Source organism: Acanthochromis polyacanthus, chromosome 7, assembly GCF_021347895.1.
Source record: "Acanthochromis polyacanthus isolate Apoly-LR-REF ecotype Palm Island chromosome 7, KAUST_Apoly_ChrSc, whole genome shotgun sequence".
NCBI classification, from domain to species: domain Eukaryota; kingdom Metazoa; phylum Chordata; class Actinopteri; family Pomacentridae; genus Acanthochromis; species Acanthochromis polyacanthus.
Genome location: NC_067119.1, coordinates 31,573,755 through 31,596,719, shown reverse-complemented (window position 1 = coordinate 31,596,719; position 22,965 = coordinate 31,573,755). Strand labels below are relative to the sequence as shown.

The 22,965-nt window shown below is 40.7% G+C and overlaps 1 long non-coding RNA gene across 1 annotated transcript in view; it reads right to left on the bottom strand.

Annotated features, from left to right (window-relative positions):
- LOC127534902 (uncharacterized) overlaps nucleotides 1-22,292 on the bottom strand; it is a 56,010-nt gene extending 33,718 nt beyond the window's left edge. The window contains exons 1-2 of the long non-coding RNA XR_007943451.1: nucleotides 22,036-22,292; nucleotides 898-1,067 (exon numbers count right to left, since the gene is read on the bottom strand). This is a non-coding gene — a long non-coding RNA (uncharacterized LOC127534902). The remainder of the gene's footprint in view (nucleotides 1-897; nucleotides 1,068-22,035) is intronic.
- Between the last annotated feature and the right edge of the window lie 673 nt (nucleotides 22,293-22,965).

Below are 22,965 nucleotides of genomic sequence, written 5' to 3'. Positions count from 1 at the left end.
GTTCCTAATAGTTTAGGCTTCTGTGCATTTGAGGCACACCCATATGTCGTTGCATGTCTGGTTGGAGGGTGTTAGGTCAAAAAGGAGAGAGCTGAAGGAGAAGCTCTGTAACTTCAGAATCTGGTGGGGGGTTTCTTTATGTCTTTTTCACATGTCTGCCTACCACAGCATTCATCCCAGTTTTCTACTGTGCAGTCCAATATAATCTCTGTCCAATGCCCTTAAAAAACCTTTTCTGGAAGTTGATGTGTCTTAGTGTTTGAACTGAGGTCCTTCTTAGCAAAACCATCTGGTTAATCATCTGTTCTCACACATTACTTTGGAACAGACCTGTTATTTCATGAAAGAAAATAACAGGCAGGGCATCTGTAACATTCTCCTCTCGTTGAGCAGCACTATTCTGCACTGCACAGTGTATCTAAGATTATAAAACAGGGCACTGTCAAACAGCAGCATGTGTACTTAGCAAACCTCCCTTTGATGAAGAAATGCTAAGACAACATATATAAGTACACAGATGGGCTGTATACAGTAGGTGTGTGCGCAGGTGCTGCAGGTGGATTCTGAAGAAATAATCAAAAGAAATGACTTACTGTTGTTTCAGACGTAACAATTATACGGTACTGTAATTCACATCATGTCTAATGTTTTGTTGGACACATCTGTTCACAAAAAGCATATTAAACATGACTTGACCACACTATATTTATGACTCATGCAGGGGCTGTTCATAAGAGTGTGGGCTGGCTATGCTTTTAAGAAATACACCTCTCAGTTTTGCTTTGATGAACACAGAATGATTCATACAGTCACAATCAAAAATGTAAAAATGAATTCAAATGTACTTCAGTACAGTCAAATACTTTGACTACTGGAACTACTGGAAGCGGTATGTACCTTTAACATGGGTATTGGTTCAACCTCAGCAGGTACATCACCACATTGGTGCAATGGAAAGATCCGTGCAGAGCTGCATGAGAAGAACCAGATGATGATTGGCAGCGCCCTCTGGTCGACTGGCTGACAGACTTGCTGGCCAACTGGTTAGGGGATTTCCTCATCTGCAGCTGGACAGAAGGGAGACATAGGGGTGAGGAGAGTGAAGAAGAGAGAGGCAGAGTGAGCGAGCAGAACAGAGAAAAGAGAGGGGAGAAGCGAACAAAGCATGGTGCCAACAATTTGCTCTGCTGTTGCTTGAGGAGCCTTAATAAACACATCCATATACTTGCCCCTGTTCCTTCTCTTGGCAGCTTGTCCAACTCAAGGCACATAATGGACATCTAAAATAGTCAAACTCTGTTAGAGCCATTTTTATTTCTGTAATATAGATTAGTCCAATTTCTAAGAAAGTCTGAGTCAACAGCACTGAAAAAAACATTTTGACAGGGTCAGCCTGCCCAACAGTTCAGAAACACTCAATTTTCCTTTAGTTGTACTTCAAATTCAATCATTTTAGCTTACCACTTAATATTTTAGATTTTCTTTTTTGGATTTTTATCAAGTTTTTCACCTTGTTAACATGTTTGTACATATCATGAGTGAAAAAAGCAGTGAGTGCCACAGATGAGCAGTTCCACCTTCAAACTGCAGAGCACAAATTATCATCTCAAAGACACTACACTGAGATCTCCGATCATAGATCTTTCATCTCAGCTTCTGTGAGGCAGGAAAGGACTATTTTCATGAAAAACAAATTCTAAATATGTAACTTTGATAGACAGAGATACATTGTTAGACTTTTAATCAAAAAAGAAAGATTTAACATATTTGCATCTGTAAATTTGTAGTGCCCTCACAAAATTTTCATGTGTTTCCTTACATTGTGTCGGAACACACCTCATTTTGATTCATTTGTTGGAAGTCGCTAATATCCAGAATCCCATAATGTGTACAAATAATGTGATGACAAACTTTTCTAAAATTTAGCTCAAAAAAAACACCAAAAAACTAAGGAAGTGACTTTTCACAGAATTATTCTGACACTTGATCATTTTAAGTGGGCTAACCTTTTAAAGTTATTGCTGAACAGAAGTTATGACTTGCAGACACTTTCATCCTTGTACTTGTACCAAGAATCTAAAATAAATTTGGCATTCACTATTGGCTTTCAAACCAAATGTTGCAGTATAATTAGAAAAGAGGTAGATGGACTCCAGTTTATGTCAGACAGATAAATTAGCTTTGTATCAGTTTTTCTTCCAATCTTCTAGACTGATCTGTCAGTGTACAATTAAAATGAACAACTACTGGTAAGATGTCAGAATTGGATGGACATTGGCCACTCAATTTGAAATTTTCAAAACCAACAGTCCGACAATCCCCACAACTTAAGAGGAGAAACAGGACAGGGTTAAAACTTGATTTTCAGGCTTTCATTTTTCAGCTTTTACACAGCTATTTCCATCCCTGTCTGTATGTACAAAAGAGTGCAACACCAATAATGCCATGAATACGCCTGTCTGAGTCATGGATGGCTTTTTGTCCATTTCTTCAAGTGTGGTTTCTTCTTCTAACACCAGTCAACACTTTTGCCTCCAGACTTGGTCGCGCAGTACAGTGTTCAGTCTAGAACATTCTAGTCAATGGACACTAATGGTGTCTTTTAACTGATGTAACTGTATCTAACTACTGTATGTTTTTAACTGTGTTCCACTTGTCTTTAGCGTTAACGTGGATACAGCCTGTGTAACCCAGTCAACTCAGTCCATCCACTCATTCCTCACCCCGTCCCCCCTCCATCACCCACACCCAGACACTGCAGCTGTCTAACCTCCCTCTGGGGTCAAAGGGAACATCCTCATGCTCGCCCCACTTGAGATTGGCACCTGTTAGTCCTGTCTTAGCCTGGCCTTCATAAAGACAACAGAGAATTCAATAAAGTGGGTTTAGAGCCACGAGGCCTAAGTCCAGCTCTTCCAAACAGCAGCATATCACAGATGGACAATAGCAGAAGTGCTGGTGAAAACACAGTGGATTTATAACAGAGAGCGAGGCTGAGTGCCGCTTCAGAGAGGATCCATGCTTGGACTTGCTATGCAGTGGAAAAAGTCGAAGGAAATTTGGCGAGCAGCTTGTCTTTCTGCATATAAAATAATCACAATTTGTCTCCAGGGCATGATTTCGAGATAAGATCATAAAAAGGAAATGTAAAACTATCAAATTATACACCTGTTTGTCAGTGCAGATTTTTGGAATGTAGATTTCTAAGAACAGACAAAGTTGCCATGTGGCCAACAACTGTCTGTTTAGCATTTGTATACCCTTATATGCAGTATATAAATACAGAGCAACCTCAGCTGCGTTGTGCATTGCTTGTACCAGGTACAGTAATAACCACCCAGCTTTTGCCCATTGATCCTGTGTTTGCCACAGTGGTCTGGCTCACATCTTTGTATTGCTGTCATATTTTTAGATTAATGTGCCCTCAGCTGTCCAAGAGTGTAATTAGTGGGCAGATAGATCCCACTGTCAAGCTGGCACATTGAAGCGGGAGGAAAATTGGTCTGATTGTGACTCTGACAATGTGTGAGTCACTACTCTGATCCTCTCCTTCATTAGAGCAAATCCCTGCCACAAAGACCAATGAAGAAGAGATTTACTGTAGTCTGGGAGGTCTGCCTGGAAAAAGCTAATGTGGCCGTGTGCATGCGTGTTGGTGTATTGTATCTGTGATGTAACTTAAAATGTTTCTGAGCATTTTTTTTCTCTTCCCCTGTGTCCTCCTCTTGCTGTCAGTCACACTCAAACACCCTTCCGCCTGGCTTATAATTAACTGCAGTTGTTAATGGGCTCTAGAAGAATTTAGCTTGTAAGCTGATCCTACAATTAGGGCTTGTTGACTTTGCATAAATGTTGGAGGCTGCCCTCCCCAGGGGCCCAGGGCAAAAGAAGGGCGTCTTTGAGGGGCTGCCAGGCCTGGTCGGACCTCCTGAGATGTTGGAGGAGGAAGTGGGGTCTAACACACACAGAGGAGCCTCTTCCAACAGTCTTCCGTTGAATCCTTCTGGTCACATGGGACATCAGGTTAACCTCTGGAAACTTAGTTAAAACCTCATGAACTGGTGATTCTCAAATGTTGGACCCTCAAGGCAAATCATACAGAATTATTTCAAAGGGGAAACATGCCTGAAGCAACTTGCATACATAGACACATCTAGTATCCTCTATTTTCTTTCCACCTTGGCTTTAAACTGAACTCCATGTCTGACTTATATGATTCACAAATACAGTGTACTGTATCTCAGTGCTAAAAACACAGTTGTCAGTTGAAAACACAAACATTAGCATAGGTTCGTTATCTAGATATTTTGTTGTCATATTCAAAGATTATGTTTGTTCATGTGGGTATGGAAATCACTGGAGGTTCTTTACACTGTATTTGTGGGTTTACTATAGAAAACAAGCTCTGTAATTGCCTCTTTCCTTTACTGAATGCTGCAAGTTGCAACAAGCGGCAGAACTCTTTCTTTTTGTCTTTTCCTCCCTGTTGCTTAACAGTGAAGTGATTCAGCAACAGAAACCAACACAACATACTGCAAAATAAAAAAAGGAATGATCTCCACGTCTGTGGTCGCATCTCTCAACAGCTCCAGTTAATTCACTGGATTGAGAATTTAGCACTGTTAAAGTATAAAGTACCTAAGACAATCACTATATTAAACTTTAATTACAAATGTTATATTTGAAGTTGTTTTAAATGCTGATATCTCTGTTTTAAGGTAAGAGTACATAAATTCTGAAAAATGAAATGAGGCAATAAAATGCTCCTTTTCTCTGTTTAGTGCACTCAGTGACTACAACCTTATTTTGCAAGGAATTATGATTCTAGTGTTGGCAAACTTTAGGTAGAATTGACTGAATAACACATCACTGAGTCATTTTCTAACATCTCTACTTACGAAACTGTTACATTGCGCATGTACTGTAAAGTTATCATGTGTCACTTTAACAGAGGCAAAGTCTGTAGTTGAACTGGGCAGCTAATGTGTGTTGTGCTCTTCAGCGAAGTGTTAAAGTGAAATTTCAGCCAAAATAATGTGGTACCAGTTTACTGTGAGATATGCATTGGGTAACTCTGGCTTCTGTCAGTCCTTTGTGTACAAGCTGCAAAAAAACAAAGCAAAGCTGAGGACTTTATAGAGATTTGCAAGGAACAAAAAACTTTATTTCATGCAATAGTTTGTGTATTTTTTGTGCCATTTTTTTAATTTAATCTTTATCATTGACACAGCTGAAGACAGGTCATAGTACCAGTCCGTTATACTGGGTCCATATTATGGTGAAAGGTTAACATTTCACACACAAGATGTCTTTTTCTAACAGCATATAAAGACTACATTTTCCTTATATAATCAGTTCTGTGGGATCACCTGGGCAGATAGATTGGCCAAAGCACTTGAAAAATCCTTCTACATTTTTTTAACAGGATTTAAAAGTTAGAGGCCATTGGATAAATATATAACAATTAAAAATGTATTGTAGACAATTTACTTGTTTTTCACCTGTTTGGAGGATGTCCGGAGTTAGGGTCAGCCAAAGCTGCTGGGCTCAACATAATGTATTGTTTTTTATCATTTAAGTTACAATTGACATATTTTCTCTGTGTCACCATTGTGACTCATTATTTCCTCATTCTCTGTCTTTTTTTTTTTTTTTTTTTACACTTTTACTCTTCTACAAATCAAGGACTAGTTACCTAATAATACTTCTTTTTGTTGAGACTGATTCCTCTGGTCATCCTTGATTGCAAAAGCATCTTGAGGATTTGCTGAGTATTAAAAAACTGTGTCTTTACACACTTAGATCACCTGCAGGCTGTCATAAATCACTGTTTCACAATTTTCTGTGCCCTCTGTGCAGGCACACTCCACACTCACAAGACAGGCTCACTTTCCTTGAGATGATTAGTACTTTATTTTTCCTCTGCTGTCAGGTCAGAGTTCAGAGCCAAACAGCAGCAGAGATATAGTGGAGGGTGTGTGTTTATGAGAGACATTTGCAGTGAATCAGTGGAAGAGCTGGGCTGCATCAAACTGTCAGTATGAACACTTAGGACTTTCACTGATGGGGCTATTAAAGTCAAAGCCCTCCATTCTCAAACACGCTGCCCCTGCAGGGTGTCAATCAATACTCGGCAGACTTAAGATGGCATGTGAAGTAGCAGTGATGGAAATAAATCAATACACATAATATGTACAAATGGTAAGAATTTTTGAAGTGCCAACACTTTAGCAGAGTATTGTTACAGAAGAAGGTCAGCCAGTATGCTGCAGCTCACTCAGGAAAATTCTCCACCCTTTTTATTTCAGAAAGCATTGAGTTTATCAGGCGGGTTATGTTCATCAATCCAGGACTGTTTGTCTTGGAGGTGCTGTAATACTTGAGGAGATGACCCACTGTCTTGTAAAAACACATTTTCTGCTCTGGTTATACAGTATTGCATATTATTTTTCTTTTAACTTATGCATATGTTATTAAAATGACCGAATTAAGAATCGAAATCTGTACAAGATATTGCAAGTCTGAAGCATTTTTCTGTAACTGTTCTGTCTATTTTAGCTTTAAGTGATTTTAATGATTAGGATGCTTTGGAAAGAGAGAAAAATCACATTCTTCAGTGATTGTCTACAATGAAAAACTACAGACCGTCAGCTCTCTGTTACACATGCCTGTTCATCATGTAGAGCACATTTATTGTACATTTCTTTGATTCTTTATACACTATCATTCAAAAGTTTGGGGTCACTTAGAAATGCCTTTTTTTTTTAAAGAAAAGCAGTTTTTTCAATTAAGATAACATTATAATAATTATAAATACTGTCTTGACATTGTTCATGAGGTAAATGACTATTCTAGCTGGAAAAAGGATGGCTTTTAATGGAATATCTCCATAGGGGTACAGAGGAACATTTCCAGCAACCATCACTCCTGTGTTCTAATGCTACATTGTGTTAGCTAATGATGTTGAAAGGCTCATTGATGATTAGAAAACCCTTGTGCAATTATGTTAGCACATGAATAAAAGTATGAGTTTTCATAGAAAATGTGAAATTGTCTGGGTGACCCCAAACTTTTCAACAGTAGTGTATAAGTTCACACAGTTGTTACTAATATTTGGGGAAAAAATGGGGATTTTACAGACTATAGATAGTTTACTACTTGTGTGAACCAACGTCAGTTAAATAGTCCCTGGTTTTCTGTCACATGGTCACTCCTCGGTCACTAAAGATTTCACACTATTTCACTGAGGAGCACAGACTTTTTTTGCAGAATCTGGATTTTTTTTCGTATTGATTTTTTTTAATGAGACATGTAGCATAAAGTGATTAGTGATGATTAATTGAAGAAACAGAACATGTTTTTGCCATGATTACTGTCTGGAATATTTAATACTCTTCATCATAGTAATACTGAGATGTGAGAACATGACAACATCACTACAATTAAGTCAGTCAGTAAAACAAGTAAACCACTTTTGGTGTAAATGAACTAATAGTGTATGGACCCAGTACTTCAGCAATGAAGGTTGTGAGTAACAACCTCTATTTCTACATAAATATAACCAAATTTGGTTGTTTTGGTGTTGTTAAAGCTTGCAAGCCACTTTCCGAGTTGAATACAAACTGAGCAGCATGCTGGAAATGCTGAATGTTGTTAAGTAACTTTTTTCCCCAATGTAAATTTTCAGTTCAAAGTTTTCTTTTCATGATATCCTAAATGATTGTCAACATCTCAGTGATCAATGTAGGGTACTAAAAAACTTTGTTGTTGCACAAGGGGAGAAGAATCTGTGCCGTAACATCAAAAATCATCCGAAATTGACCCTGAATCTGAATGTAAACTACTTAAAACTGTTCAGTATCTTTCTATTTCATTGGGCCTAGTTGCACATTTGCACATTATTCCTTGCCTGGGGACCAGACAGCCTTTATATTGTGTATTACAAATACACATCAAGTCAGTCTGGAACTGCTCCATTGAACCAAATGTAGCCCAGAGGCGGGACTACCGATCACAGCTTGAATTGGAGAGAGCCAATCAGCGTAACACATGTGTGACGCAATCACGAAGCGACCTAACAATTGCCTTTCCGCCATGATGTTTTGTAGTTTTAACAGCTTCCTTCGCCGTACAGGGGTCCTGAGGAAAATCTAAGCTCTCCCTTTCAACAGTGGAGGGCAGCATTACGCATTCTATCGTACAGCCTGCCGGAATTAAAAATACATCCTTTTTAAAAAGAAAAGCTTTAAGAGCTGCTTCTTGTTGAGGTTTTAAGGACAAATTCAGCCCGTGCAAAACAGAGGAAAGCGCACGAGAGAAACCTCACTCTGTTGCGGTCGCCAACTCGGCCCTGAAGATAACGCATCGTTAACTCCCGCCTCTGGTGCTCTGATTGGTTCGGTCTGATCTGCTCAGAGCTTGAAAACCTGTCAAAATGTGTCAATGGAGGAGGGCTAGACCGTATTCCCGTATATCCCTTATAACGGGAATACAGTCTAGCTAAGCTAGGCTACATTATTCCTCTGCTAAGGTGTGAGCTGATTCAGAAGTCCATTCTTTGCTGTTGACTTGTTTGTCAGTCTGTCAGCAGAATTACACTAAAACTACCATGATGAATTTCTCAAAACTTGGTGGAAAGTTGGAACATTTGCGAAGGATGGCCCAGTTAAATATTGGTGCAGCTCTGAATCACTGTTTTAAAAGTTGCAAGATTAGATATTGAGCGTAGTAGAGGATCACCTCAGAGTGCACTCCTACTTACTTTTTAAAGTTATTATGCTCAGTTCAAATTTAATGCATGAATTGTTGGGAAAAAGTTTTTTGTTTCACCAGTTTAAATTCTGACTAAATATTTTATTTATCTACAATTCTACAATTCTACAATTTCATTTAGCAGACGCTTTTGTACAACACAAGCAAGAATTCAGACATAAGACATAAGACATAATCAGACATTATCTGCCCACCTGATGCAAACATATATCTAATATTCACTCTCCTTTAGGCTTAGTTTTGGTCTCCACCACAACAAACAAGTTATATTTTGTTCTTTAGCTTCTAGACAGTCTTCTCTGTGCTTTGTTAGTCGCTTTTCCTGTCTGCAAGAAGATGAAAAGGGTGACTTCTATATAACTGTATTCCAATGGACCTGATGTCTCACTACATTTTCACTGTGTTATGCAGTCACATTTTCAGTATCATCACTGATTTCTGTTACACACAGAGCACTCATGCAGTGCTGCCATCCCCAAACTTCAAGCAGCCCTTTGTACAGAGGGGTTAGCAGTGTGTGTCAGTTCATGATTCACTGCCAGTGTGTGTGTATGTGTGTGTGTGTGTTTCTTTCTGCCTCTGGCACAGCTGACAGGGCATCAAAGCGCTGAGCAGCATGTAGCCACTGGCATGTAGTCTGCAGGGGATTTAGAGAGCAGAGAAAGTCAGTATGTTTTTGTCTTGGTTTCCCAACACGCGTGTTTTCCTTCTTTAATGTGGGTTTCACTCCCTTTGCTGTTCTCAGACATGTGCACACACACTTAGACACTTTAAAAAAGGTGAAAATCCACTGCAAATGATGAAATCCATCCTTTGAGGTTTACTTCCCCGCTTCCCAGAGTCTCTCCTTCTCTCTGTTGCCTGATTGATTGTTTCGCCCTGTTTTCGTCAACAGAGAATTCCACAGGAAACGACGGTAATTAAGAAATATTGATGCTGGATACATCTATTTGCTTTTCCAAAATGATCATTAGCAAAATTCTGCTGCAGTCGTTCATCACTGTACAGAGGCACTTGGCATCGGACACACATGCTTGCTGCAGGCCTATCCCAGCATTTCTCTTGGCGATGACTTCATTAGAGCTGGATTTGCTGTCCCATAAACATGTGTCTCTTTGGGAGATATGATATAATGGCTGGACTAACTGTTCATCTGTCTTCCATACACACGGTAAAGCATAGCATCCCAAAGCGATACAAGAAGGTGGACAAAACACTAAAATCACTATGACAAGGGCTTTAAATTTGAATGTTGATAAGTTGGTGTTAGTTTTAAAACAGGCCTGATGATATGTTTTCAGGGAAATATGAGGCAATTAGCGAAGCTCTTAGGAGGCTCAACAGTCAGCAGAGCATCAGTCACACAGAATGAGTGAAGTCTGGGAAGCTGTGACATCATTATAATATACTCTGTCAGCAAAAAGAATACCACAAGTTTTCTATTCAAAAAAGAATTTCATTGACTGAAATTAAAGATTCCTCTTACATCTTCCACACTGTAATACTGCAAGTGCTGTGCACAAATTTCCCTTTCCAAAGGAGGATAAAAGTTTTTAGTTATGAACCATTAGAAATATAAGATATTTAATAAGACTGAAGTCATTTTAAAAATGCTAAACACTCATTTTCAAAGACCAACAAGAAATATTTATTTTCATACTTTTACTATGCTTTCACACATGTACTATCCAGTAGCACTTTGTCTTGCTGCCACTCCATCCCTCACCCACCCACCACGCTCTCTGTTCACCAGACTCTCCAATGTGAAAGGCCAGGATTAACCTTGGATTTGAAATAGGCCGTAAGCCCAAACACTCACCAATCCATCTGTCGGACCCACCCTCATGAGCTCATCTCTGCCTCATGAATAGCTCTTGTCACAGGTGAACACACACACACAGGTAGACAGGGACACTCACACAACAAATAAGGGCAAATAGGCGCTTATGCATGCCTTTGCACATGCAGACACTCAGACAACGTCAGCATATTAGCTCTCTTTTTCTCTTTTTGTGTGAGAGTTTCTTCAGACAGATTTCATGGTATTGTTGTTCTGTCAAAGAAAGCTCTTACAGAAAGGCAGCAATTTCAAACCAAAAGCAGCACTGACAGGGAACATGTCTTAACTTACACTCATACAGACACACAGAGCCAGGCTGAATATGAAAACATTTTAGCTGCAGCTTCTTTTTCTGGGCTGCTCCTCTGAGAAGAAGCAGCGTCTCTGGCTCAGAGCAGAGAAGTCGGATCTGTCAAAAGGCCTTTTGGCTTACAAGTCACTGATAAAAAAAACTGTGTGTGTGTGCATGTGTGTGTTTGCCTTGTCTCTTCTTCTTCTTCTTTTCTTTTTGGCTTTTCCCTTCAGGGGTCGCCACAGCGAATCAATTGCCTCCATCTAACCCTGTCTGCTGCATCCTCTTCTCTCACACCAACTACCTTCATGTCCTCTTTAACCACATCCATAAACCTCCCCTTTGGTCTTCCTCTAGTCCTCCTGCCTGGCAGTGGGAAACTCAGCATCCTTCTACCAATATATTTACTATCTCTCCTCTGGACATGTCCGAACCATCTCAGTCTGGCCTCTCTGACTTTATCTCCAAAGCCTCTAACATGTGCTGTCCCTCTGATGTACTCATTCCTGATCCTATCCATCCTGGTCACTCCCAAAGAGAACCTCAGCATCTTCAGTTCTGCTACCTCCAGCTCTGCCTCCTGTCTTTTCCTCAGGGACACTGTCTCCAGACCAAACAACATGGCTGGTCTCACCACAGTTTTGTAAATCTTTCCTTTCATTTTAGCTGAAACTCTTCTATCACACATCACACCCGACACTTTTCTCCAGCCGTTCCAGCCTGCCTGTACGCGCTTCTTCACCTCTTTTCCACACTCTCCACTGCTCTCGACTGTTGACCCTAAGTACTTAAAATCCTCCACCTTCTTGATCTCTTCTCCCTGTAACCTCACTCTTCCACTTGGGTCCCTCTCATTCACACACAGATACTCCATCTTACTGCGGCTAACCTTCATTCCTCTCCTTTCCAGGGCAAACCTCCATGCCTCTAGCTTCTCCTCCACCTGTTCCCTGCTCTCACTACAGATCACAGTGTCATCTGCAAACATCATAGTCCATGGAGACTCCTGTCTAACCTCGTCTGTCATCCTATCCATCACCATAGCAAACAAGAAGGGGCTCAGAGCTGATCCCTGATGTAGTCCCACCTCCACCTTGAACTCCTCTGTTACTGCTACAGCACACCTCACCACTGTCTTACAGTCCTCATACATGTCCTGCACCACTCTAACATACTTCTCTGCCACTCTAGACTTCCTCATACAAAACCACAGTTCCTCTCTGGGCACACTGTCATAAGCTTTCTCCAGATCTACAGACACAATGCAGCTCCTTCTGACCTTCTCTGTACTTCTCTATCAACATCCTCAAAGCAAATATTGCATCTGTTGCACTCTTTCTTGGCATGAAACCATACTGCTGCTCACAGATGTTCACCTCTGCCCTTAGTCTAGCTTCAACTACTCTTTCCCATAGCTTCATTGTGTGGCTCATCAGCTTTATTCCTCTGTAGTTGCCACAACTCTGCACATCTCCCTTGTTCTTAAAGATAGGCACCAGCACACTTCTCCTCCATTCCTCGGGCATCTTCTCACTATCTAAGATCCTGTTGAACAACCCAGTCAGAAACTCTACTGCTACCTCTCCGAGACACTTCCATACCTCCACAGGTATATCATCAGGACCAAGTGCCTTTCCACTCTTCATCCTCTTCAATGCCCTCCTCACTTCATCCTTACTAATCTTTGCTACTTCCTGGTCCACAACAGTCACCTCTTCTACTCTTCATTCTCTCTTATTTTCCTCATTCATCAACTCTTCAAAGTACTCTTTCCATCTTCCCATCACACTATTGGCACCTGTCAACACACTTCCATCCTTATCCTTTATCACCCTAACCTGCTGTACGTCCTTCCCATCTCTGTCTCTCTGCCTTGCCAACCTATACAGGTCAGTCTCTCCCTCCTTACAGTCCAACCTAGCATACAAGTCATCGTAAGCCCCTTGTTTGGCCTTTGCCACCTCTACTTTCACCTTACGCTGCCTCTCCCTGTACTCCTGTCTACTCTCTTCAGTCCTCTCAGTGTCCCACTTCTTCTTAGCTAACCTCTTTCTCTGGATCCACTCATGTACCTCCTCATTCCACCACCAAGTCTCCTTATCTCCTTTCCTTCCAGATGACACACCAAGTACTCTCTGACCTGTCTCCCTGATCACATTTGCTGTAGTTGTCCAGTCATCTGGAAGCACCTCCTGACCATCCAAAGCCTGCCTCAACTCTTTCCTGAAAGTCATACAACACTCTTCCTTTTTCAGCTTCCACCATTTGGTCCTCTGCTCTGCCTTTGCCCTCTTCATCTTCTTCACCACCAGGGTCATCCTACACACCACCATCCTATGCTGTCTGGCTACACTCTCACCTACCACTACTTTGCAGTCACTGATCTCCTTCAGATTACACCGTCTACACAAGATGTAGTCTACCTGTGTGCTCCTACTTCCACTCTTATAGGTCACCCTATGTTCCTGCCTCTTCTGGAAGAAAGTATTCACTACAGCCATTTCCATCCTTTTTGCAAAGTCAACCACCATCTGTCCTTCTGCGTTCCTCTCCTGGATACCAAACCTGCCCATGACCTCCTCATCATCTGTTTCCTGCACCAACATGTCCATTGAAGTCTGCACCAATGACAACTCTCTCACTTCTAGGGATGCTCTGCATCACTTCATCAAGGTCCAACCAGAATTTCTCCTTCTCCTCCAGCTCACATCCTACCTGTGGAGCATACCCACTAACAACATTGAACATCACACCTTTGATTTCTAGCTTCAGGCTCATCACTCCATCTTACACTCTTTTTACCTCCAGGACATTCCTAACAAATTCCTCCTTCAAGATAACTCCTACTCCATTTCTCTTCCTATCTACACCATGATAGAACAACTTGAACCCTGCTCCTAAGCTTCTAGCTTTACTACCTTTCCACCTGGTCTCCTGGACACACAGTATGCCCACCTTCCTTCTCTGCATCATGTCAACTAGCTCTCTACCTTTTCCTGTCATAGTTCCAACATTCAAAGTCCCTACTCTCAGTCCTAGACTCTTGGTGTTCCTCTTCTCTCTCGTCCTACGAACACACCTTCCTCCCCTCCTTCTTCGACCAACAGTAGTCCATTTTCCACCATCACCCTGTAGGTCGACAGCACCGATGGTGGTCGTTGTTAACCCGGGCCTTGACCAATCCGGTATGGAAGTCATACATTTGATTCGCATGTTTGATTTGACCAAAGTTTTACGTCGGATGCCCTTCCTGCCACAACCCTCTGTATTTATCCGGGCTGGGGACCGGCACAATAAGACACTGACTTGTGTCCCCTTGCGGCTACATTGTTTGCCTTGTCTCTGCTCTCTCACATAATTCCATATTCTCTATAAAAGTCCTTTTTGAAAAGTGTTATGATACCAGTGGAAAAATGTCAGCCTAATGTCACCTATAAAAGCAAGAAAATAAACAGTAAACACATACTTAGTGGAAGGAAGCCAGCAAACAACCTATCCTGTACAACTCTGTGCATTATTGAAGAGACTATGTACCACTTTGCATAGATTAGAGTACCATCAAAAATGATACATCCCTTCTGTTGACGCTAAAATTATCTTTATTCTCTCTACAGGAGCTAAGAAACATCACTGATTATAACTGTTAATCTAAATGAAGAACAAATGACAGAATTTTCTGGTTTCCAGAAAGAAAACACAGCCACGACTTCTGCATTCTTATACACTGAAAAGACTTTGCTAATTAGTTACAGGACTTATGATGTGTAAAACATCCACAGTTGTGCAATTATATTTAAAATAGAATTGTTTCCAGACATGATTGTTATGCCTGTGGTTTTAAATATGGCTGAAAATTTGCTGTAAACGTTCGTCCATAATAAATTCAAATTAAATGAACACACAAAGATACTGTCAAACATTGTTTCTGTTCCTGCTATCCAGTGTTCTTTAAAGTTCCCACTTGGTATTCTTTTATTCACATAATTTCCATTAATGTGTTATATAAGTCATCGCTTTTTAGTTATTTTCACATTTTCTTTGTGTGTGCTGTTATTTTACTGCTCCACATTCCAGTTTAGTGACATAAATGATGAAAATTTCTAATAATACGATATCTTCCACATAATAAATGCATCTGTAAGTCTACACTTTCGTTCATCTTTGTTCTTCTCTCACTCCATCTCTCTCCTTCTCTCACACACAAAGTGTCTTGTAGTGCGATCTGCTGAGGAGATAGTGCTTATTTGTGTCCAATAAATCTTCTCTACCTCCCAGTGGGCCCCTAAGTTGTAATTTACAACAACACGCGCTGCTGTTGTTCAGACAGTCAGTGTAAGTTTTCTCAAGGCTGATCGACGCTGATAGTGAAAGCAGAACTATCAGGGGACACCGACTATCCAGCAGTGGCCACAACTATTATGATGAACATGTTAATGCAAAATCCAATCACTGATCAACATGTTTTATTGCTTTAGAGGCAAATAACCTCCACACAGCCAGATAGGTGATTTAATGAAAAGGATTATTTTCCTCATACATATGGCACGCAAAGGTGCACACAGCACGGTACTAGCAAAATTACTACAATCATCACATACCAACGCCTCCCTGAGAGGATGCAGGGAAGGGGGAAAATAAAAGAGGGTTAGAAAAGAGAGGAGTTATAAGAAGAGGAAATGGAAAGAGAAAAAAGGAGGAGAGGAGGGTGGAGAGGAGATAAATCTTGTCTCTTGTGTGCACCGCAGGCTTGTCAAGGCTGAAACATGACATTTATGGGGACTGCTATTGGTCATAACTCTAATAATGGCTTCGGAATACACAGACTATTTGTAAAATGATGTTTGGAGGGAGCCATCATAGGGTGTGAGTGACAGTGAAGCAGTGCATAGTGCCTGAGAATAAGCCTGTAATCTGGGGTATCAGATTCAGTGTGCTGGTACAGCGCCATGCTGGGAGTGAATGGAGTCTTTGTGGAGGCTGCGGCTTACAGGCTCATTTGCATGCAGTGATAAACGTTGTTTACACTGGACATACAGCTCTGTGAAGTGGTAGGTAAACGCAGCAGGAATGATAGATTTACTGCCTCACATGGGAGCCAGACGGTTATGTAGTAAGCACACACACACACACACACACACAGACCAATTCATGCAACAGGTATGCAAACATACGCTACAAAAAAACAGATATGCAAACACACAGACGGATCATTTCATGGAAAAGAGATGTAACATACACACAGGTACAAATACACACATGAAACAGTATCCACTCCCCTGGTGATAAATGCCCTCTTCTTTCCATTATGGCTGATGTTCATATTTCCAGCTAATCTGTCAACATTATGCTCAAACAATGTTTATCTTCTCCTTGTAGATTTGATAAACACATAGATATAAGCTAGAGCTCTTGTGGCTGAAGGGGTTGGAGAGGTTGGGGATGGCTGATCAGGTCCACTGCTTCATTCCAGGATGAGGAATCCCCTCTCTAAGCAGACAGGGCAGGCTGTAGGGGAGGGGGACCCAGGGCCACGCAGGGTCTCAGACCCATTTATGGAGCTGAAGGTGATTTGTCATCCTCTGGAGGAGACGGACAGGAGGGTGGCGGTGTGGCAGTGGAGAGAGGTGGAGGCAGGGCTGGTGGACAGGGGCAGCGATTTAAGGCAGTAAATGGGTTTCGGGTCACTGGCATCACACAGTGGACCAGTCACTCAGCTCCATAACTGGACAAGCTAGAAGGAATGGGATGGAGTCAGGCAGTGTGAATGGTGTTGGGGGGGAGGTCGGTCACCCTCCACCTCCTTCACCTACAACACCCCTCCAGAACCTCCAGGTCTGTGGAAATGGTAGCTCACTCCTCTTAAAAATGAAGTTCCTTCAGTTTAACGCCAGGCTGGGTATGTTTGCTTTATAGTGCCAGGTAATGTGGATGTGGGAGAGGGGTCGGGTGTGTGCCATCAAACGTTTGTAGATGACGCTGGAGGAGGTGCATGGCATCTCTTTGATGCTTTCTTGTGCCAAATCTGTCTCTTTTTCACTCTGTCATTGCTGTTACTGAGCCATGGTGTGAATTGAATGCTTGCACCCTCTGACAGCCACCCCACCTCCAGCCATCCTACCCCCTTGTGTTAAGCACATCCCTCTGTTGGTGGGAGAAATAATATTGAGTTTCCCTGTTTCCCACAGAGACTCGTAGCGGCAGGACGGTGCAGGGGTCAGACATTTTTCTCACGTGCTGCCAGCCAGCTACTGCTGTTAGAGCTGATAAATCAGATGAAGGTAAACACACAGACTGTGACCAAGAGAAAAAGAACAACAAAAGACAGCAGAATTCAACCTCTGTAAACTACTATTTGGGTTGGGTGATGAGGTCAAAAACTTAAGTGATAATTTTAAATAGTAATTACATATTAATTTGGAATAATCCGAATTTGGCTCCAGTAGCTTCTTTTTGTTGAATGTTGATGACATTAGCAGTCTACTCATTTTTAAGACATCAGATAATACAAGTTGTAGATGACTGGTCTTTTGTCATGTAAGTGGATAAAGAAAGAAAATAAACTTTTGGAAATCACTTGGATAATGTACTGTATTCAGCCAAAGGCCATTTGTTAGAGAAGAAACTCCCCACCGTAACACCACTCTATTGTCATTGGACTGCATGTTTTTGCAGTGCAACAAGACCAGTGGAATGAGGAGTTGTCTCCAGGGACTCAGTTTGGCCGATTGCATCACATCTCCTCTAATCTCCCAAATCAGATTTTTACTCATAATATAAAAATTGTGTTAGTTTATTAGTTTTAAATCAAGACCTTCAGTATTTGGAGAAAGCGGTTGGTTAAAAACTAACATGTGCAAATATAATTAGGCTACATGTGTTACATAGTATTCACATGTTAAGACACATGACGATTAATCATTACTTCTTTTCTGATAGTGCTCATCGAATTTTTAGGTTGTATATACAATCTGTGCATATTTATTACTTGAACAGGGTTAGAACTGTTGATTTCTCAATAGGTTTTAGTTCATTCTAACAGAACTGCTAAAAGCCATGCACAATAACATTCAGTAAGGGATTCACAAGGTTTGAGATTCAATAAACGGATCTGGAAAAGAGGTAATTATATTGAAATGTAACTCATACTTACATGTACACAACTTCAAAATGTCTGCTATTGTTGAAAATATGTTTTTAATGCTGACAAGAATAAAAATATACAGCAAAGTCTTCATTTTGTTCTACTACCAAATGGGATATCACCAAAATAAGAACACTACAATTGTCAAAACACGTTTTGAGGCCATGCAGGACCAGTTTAAATGTACAGAGCTGTCTTTGTGGGTTTGTATCCAAACACAAACGTGTATCACAACTTTTACATATCATCACACTCATTGAAATTAGTTTGTTCGTATTTTCTAAGTTTCACATTTTTTTTATCGCTTTCATTTGTCAGAGCATCTAGATATAGGCCAAAAGAACTGCTGTGTGCACACTGATGACGACTAGGTGATTAAAAATGCAGACAAAGTTAACTCGATTGCTCTGAGTTCCAATGACACACATTTTAGAAACACGTGCAAAAGAAGCACAAACGCACAGCTGCAGAAGCAACACACACAAATGCACTTGACTTGATTTAGCCGCGGCTGACAGAGGCCTGATTGGTGTCTCTGTCTCTGGGTGGGCTGATTTAAAGTGTCCCTGAGGTCTCGTTCCAGGTAGGGAGGCAGACAGGGGCCTGGAATCCCCCACCTATTCCCCTGTTTCCATCTCACCCACTCCTGCTGTGACTCCCAGAGTGCAAACCACACCCCCACACCCTCCTCATACACACAAACACTTGCTCAACCCGTATTCCTCTTCCTCCACACGACACCCATGCTTTCTCACACTGTTCCAAACCGTTTGGCTGGGTTGCGTGGATTTCACACCCCCCTTACCTATCCCGTCCCCAACGAGCCGCCACACATTCCAGCAGCACTCGAGCTTATTATTGGAGAAAATTTATAGGGCCATTTATTTAACTGGATCTGAATGACATCGGTTCTGGATGAGTGGAGCTAGGGCAAACTGCCGGGCCATGTGGTCCAGGGAAAACAGAGAAGGGGGATAAATCAACTGGCTGGGAGAGGTGGTGGGTGGGAAATTGGGAGACTGATAGAGAGTTAGGGAAGTAGAGTAAAAGTGAGAAGGAAATTAAGAGACAGAAGAAAAGAAAGAGAAATATGAAGATGAGATGATCAGCAGTAGGGTTGTTTACATAAACTAAAACACTTGAGAAACACAAGAAACACAGACTGCATAAAAACTCCAGAATAAAAAAGAAACTCATAAAGGTGAGTAAAATCAGCTTCGCATTCAGTTTGTCTGTGTTATCCTGTGCTTATTTGTCTCTCCTATGATATGCGGCACACTTAAAAAGCATGACTTTGAAAAAACACTGACAAATAATTATGATTATGGTCAACATCTACGTGATTTATTTATTGTTTTATATACTTGCAAATAATCAACTATGTATATGCGTACTTTAATTTAGCAGACAACTTTTTGTCATCAAACTGATCAATCTCAAGATGTTTCAATAACTGATCTTGAGTTTCAGTGTAGCCTCCCAGGATATGCCGTCACCATTTTAAGCAGGTAGCATGTGTCATCCTCATTCAAAACACTACTTACCACTCATTCAAAACAGAAACAGAAAGATGCATCAACAAGAACACGTAAGGCCTGTTCCACAGAGCAAGTATAACATACCTAAGATATCTTTTGGATTTTGGCTTCATTAAAACTAACAACCACAGTCACACCAAGCAGTCAAACAAAGCTGGTCATCAACTCGTTAAGATAATTTGGGATATCCAGATTTATTTTTGAGCACATTCACAATAAAGGGGTGGCGTTGGCACCAAATGACCTATCAGGAACATGGACAAGGCATTCAAATGAATGAGAAACCCTGTCCAAACTTTTGACTGGTTGGTATATCAGAATCAGAATCAGAATTTGTTTTATTGCCAAGGAATTTTCTCTGGTGCTCTTGGTGCAAGTACAACAATAGTAAGTAAAAGAGATGTAAGAAATATAGGATAAAATAGACAAATAGACAAGGTATACACAGTTCTGATTCTGATGTCACTCAAGGATAACAAACCAAAATCAGAAATTTAGACATATAATACAGGCTAAAAGCAGCACTGTTAGTGCAGTCAAAGGAGGGAGGAAAGCTTTTTAAAAACCGTGTCAATATGCGAGTTAGTATTATCATCAATATCTCTGCCCAATCATTAAGACATATCTCACCATATATAAATTAGTATAATAAATGAAGCTAATGTTTTGTTTAGATGTCGCCTAATCGATAGGACATTGGAAATTAGATAAGGCCAGTAAGACTTTAGTGCTTCAAATAGTCTCTTTTTTAAGGAGTACATCACTATATAAAGACCTATAGAAAAATTACATTGCTTTGAAATTGCTTGTGGTTAACAGGAAAAAAAAATAAACAAGGAAGACTGGAGTTTCCTCCACTCAGAATCTCGACAAATGAATTTAAACGATCTCCAAGAACTCTTGCCTTTACGAGACTTTCTCTATATCACACCAAGCTTCATCTTCTCAGAATTGTCATGACATTTTTCAAGAGAACTGATTGATCTTTGTTTTTTCACATTGGTCTGTAATCTTCAGCATAACCTGCTGTGGAGCAGGTTACATATGCTGCACAGGCAACCATGGTGACGTACCCCAGTAAGAAACGAATCACCACTGTAACCCTGAAAACCAACCGTATACCCTGAAGTTACCTCGCTAATGCCAAATTCTCTCTTATGCTACAGATCTCTTTATTGATTGTTTTATCTATGCTGAAACACGACACTCAGAGACAGAGTGGAGGTGAAAACCAGCTAACCGAAGATTTAAGACTTGCAGAGATTGATCAACGATTGCTTGCATTCTCTCAATATATTATTTGAGAAGTAGAAACAGAATTAACTGCTTTTGGGAGGTTTCATGTTTTAGCATGGATAGGAAATTCTTGAAAAAACAGAATGGATGGTTAGATTCTGTGTGGTTACAGGACAAGGTCTCATATTCCCAAATGTGAGGGATGATTAAAGTGCATATCAAACATGTCAGAAGATCCAGACAGCATGCTGAGTTTCATCTGTGCAGCTCCACCACATGCCAAAAGAGATGTGACTCTCATTCCACTTGAAACCTGATGTGATCTGATGCTACCAAGCAATGTACTCCCATCGACATGTGATATTTTTCCACATTTAAATTGGAAAGAATAATATGGAAAAGCCTTCAGAGGTAACCTGAGTCCTGTTTACTCAGCCAGCCCTAATGCAAACAATCCTACACACACACACACACACACACACACACACACACACTCAAACACACACACACAAACACACACACACACACACACACACTCACACACACACACACACACACACACACACTCAAACACCACTAAGTGACTGACACTGATGACTGTCAGAAGCCACTGGGGGAGTGACGGGGGTGGAAGTATAAGGTGAGTGGGGAGGGTAGTGGGAGCAGATAATCCCTGTTCACAGTAATAACATACCTTTAAAAAAAATCCCCTCTAAACACACACACATCCTGAGTCCATAACACACAACCTTTGCTTGCACATCTCTACCTGTGCAATAGTTTAAAACCAGACAGTCACCACAGTATCTTACATGAACCTTCGGTAAAAATTAGAGAATTCAACTTTTTCAGTACTACACCAACTGGCCTAAAGGGGGTGCTACCATATTTGTTTAAGTCACACTGAAACATGTATCCCATTGATTCATAAAATGTGATGGGGGGACATCTCAGTACACACTGGTAAGGAAATGTGCAAAGTTTGCTTTGCACATACCCCGGTTATCAAGAACTGGTCGTTTAACAGAAAATTCCCACAAATTGTCATTATTCATTTGTAGAAGTATAAGTGCACACTTGCAAACTAACACACGCTGTACAACATTAACACACAGCTGCATTCATCATTCAAACACACACACAATATAGCAACATGTACATGGCAGGGCAGCGTTTGGGTCAGTAAGTGGGAAAAGGTGGAGTGTGGTGTTCTCACCATTGAAGGCAGCAGCAGCAGCAGCAGGGATCCCAACTGACTGACTCCTGTTTACTCTTGTTGTTTGGTTCAGCAGATGGCTCTCTGTCCCAGTATTAAGCTGATTCACATTTCCTGTTTCTCTTCACTACACCCAGAAAGCCTGAAATTAGAAAACAATGTGTAAATGCTTTTTGGCAACTGATAGTGTAATAACTCAAATGGAATTTGAAAAGTTATGAGTTATGACCCTCCACCTTCATAATATCTGTGCTCTGCATGCCTCCCTTGTTAAAAGTGTTTAAAACTTAGTGGGCTCTGACCTTCATTGTGGATATACTGCTTACCCCACTGGCATGAAAAGTTTGTGTAAGCGTTTTCCTTCCCTCGGTGACATTCATAAATTAAAATCAGAAATTAATAATTAAAAAAATATGAATATAACATAAATTTGAACTTATTCTGATAAAACCTCCTTATATTACTATAAAGCTAATACAACTATTTATTGGTCTCATGATGTTAGTTTGTTGTAGCTTCTTAAATTAAATAAGATTACTTTAACCACATTTTGGTTAAGGATCATTCAACAAATTGTATTTTTAACTTTTTGCTTCCTGAAAAACATGTATCTCCAAAACAAATTGATTAGCATCGTTGCAGTTGTTTTTCAGAAAATCCATTACTTTTATAAATGACTATATAAAAATCATTAGACAGAAAGGATATGTAGCTTAAATGTAATATTGCTCTATCACAAATTTGAGCACCAGGAGGCCACTATGCTGTGCTCCAGGCAGTTTGAGGCCCTCTGTGGTCCACTCAGTCCAGCCTCTAGTGGTCTGACGCAAGCCCTTCTGCCAGGTGAGTCCAGCTGAATGCATTCTTTCACTGTGGGGGGATGTGAATGTGCAGGGCAAAATGGATGGAAGAAGATGAGGTGGGTTGCGG